Here is a 2304-nt window from a genome sequence, read left to right as displayed (position 1 = left end):
GGGTGGGGGGTGGGGGGGACGAGAATGGATTTGCAGTTTTTGGAGGGTGTCGCCATTAAGGTACATCGTTCTGCGTTTTGGGACGGAACGCCGACGCTCCGGGTCGGTCTGAGTTGTAAATATCTGCACGCACGCCTGCCTAAGACGATGAATGGACACTGAAGGACGCTCGGGGGACGGACGCGTCCCCCGATTTGCATTCTGTGACATGAAGCGCACTCTTTTTATCAAACCGCTCTGGTTTCCGGTAAAAACAAACAAACAAAAAAAAAGACTTTTAAAGCTTTCCTGCCTTAAGAGGACAAAAAGCCTCAACTACGTTTCTGCACAACCTGGCCTCCTCTGGGAGGAGTTTGTGTAGTTGCACAGAAGTAGATATTTGTCTTAAATGATAATGGTGTAGACGTGGGATTTGTTATTATTATTTTATTTTATTTTTTTTTTCGTTCTATCAGTCGTCTCTATTGTAGGGGGTTATTTTCGGTCCAACGGCGTCCTTTCCACCCAGCGGGTCGGCCGAGGTTCGTCGTCACGAGCTGGACGGTTTTGGCGGGTGTCTTAAATATTTAAAGAATGATTTGGGAACTAATTTTTTTTTGTTTTCTTCGTCGTGTCACGTTGAGGAGCTTCGATGTTTTTATTGTGAACTTGGTGGGCAAGTTGTTTAATAAATTTAAGTTAAAAACATCTCTGCTACACAAATCATGTTTTTTTTTTTTTTTATCCAGCTGATGAAACACTGATCTGTCCGTTTACCCTGAGAGCGTAGATTTAAAAAAAACATTTTATTTTTTAAAGTATTGCTCGTGTGTGGGAAGAAACAGCTGCAGGAGCTTTCTGCAACTAATTTAAAGGACGGGGGATAGGAAGGACATTTAAGAGAGGCTGAATCCATTTAGAAGTAAAGATGGGCAGAGGTTCACCGGTCTGGAAAACCTGCGTTTAAAAGCAGCGAAACATTTTCAGAAACTGAAAATTCATCGACTACAGTTCATATCGTCAGAAGATTTCCAGAATCTGGAGAAATCTCAGATGAATCCAGATTTGAAGCTCAGATTCCACATCCTTTGTACCGACGAGGAGCAGGACCATCAACAACCTGCCTCTCTGATGGTATGGGGGTGCATTATTGCATTATTACTTGCACATGTAGAAAGGCCCCGTCAGTTCAGGAAAGGACATGCAGGTTTTAGAACAACACGTGCTCCCATTTAGATGATGGAAGGTTTTGCATATGTCAGGAACACATCCTGCATCCGTGACAACAGCAGGGCTTCAGCAGCTGGAAACATTTGGTGCATTGTGCAACGAAAAGTAGACCCAGGACTGTCAGAATCCTCCACCGGACAGGACTTAGACAACACTCTCCTCTTAAACCTCCAGCAGCTGCTCTCCTCAGCCCCTGGAGGATGTTAGAAGAAGAGGAGATGCTTCAGAGAGGGAAACACGGACAACTTCTCGAGACGTGTTGCCGCCATAAAACTCTTGAGTCACCTGACTTTTTTCCCCCTTTTAAATATGCTGCAATCTGTTAAACATCTGATGTGCTTCCTGCGTCCCCGTTGCGCATGAACTATGGCTGCGTGATGCTTGCTGTGGCACAGGCAACGCAGCGTGACCTCCCAGGGGGGGGGATCCAGGTCCACGTCTGACGCCGAGGGATTCCTCCGTGGGCCGACGCCCGTGCGCCTCCCGCAAGGCGAGGGGCAGGATGGATGTTGTGTCAGCGTTGACACTCAGCAGACGGGTCCTGCGGGACGCTCAAGTTTACAGTAAACATTGGGATATTTGTGGTGAGCTTAAAGGGGGGGGGGCTTTTTCAATCTCACTTTTTAAAAAAAGAAAACAAACGAAAGCCCCCACCACAGGGCCGAGCGAGGCCGAGGGACACAAAAAGCTCTGCAGCAAAGCCTTCAGTTCACCACCGAGGGTTTATTTTTACAACTGGACCGCCGTGTGTTTTTTTTTATCTGCTCTGAATCTACACCCTGACAAACTCTGCGCGCACACACACACACACACACACACATACATACACACGTGTGGCAAGCAGCAGCTCCATCTAGTGCTGCTGCTCCGCATAAAAAAAACAAAACAAACAACAAACCTGTTCATGGAAGCTTTGTTGAGGCAACTTCAAACCTTGCCTTTCAGATTTCCCATCGGTTTGCTCAAATTTACTGAACGATTCAAGCAAAATGAACTTTGTCAGAGTCGTTAATTTCTCAGGAACTAAAGGCCGAGCGTTCACCCGCCACAGTTTCAGACTGAGATCACCTCATGTTGAGCCGTTTCAGTCAAACC

Source organism: Kryptolebias marmoratus, linkage group LG8 (assembly GCF_001649575.2).
Source record: "Kryptolebias marmoratus isolate JLee-2015 linkage group LG8, ASM164957v2, whole genome shotgun sequence".
Taxonomy (NCBI): Eukaryota; Metazoa; Chordata; class Actinopteri; order Cyprinodontiformes; family Rivulidae; genus Kryptolebias; species Kryptolebias marmoratus.
The sequence above is the reverse complement of the archived record's forward strand: the minus strand, read 5'-3'. Positions refer to the sequence as shown.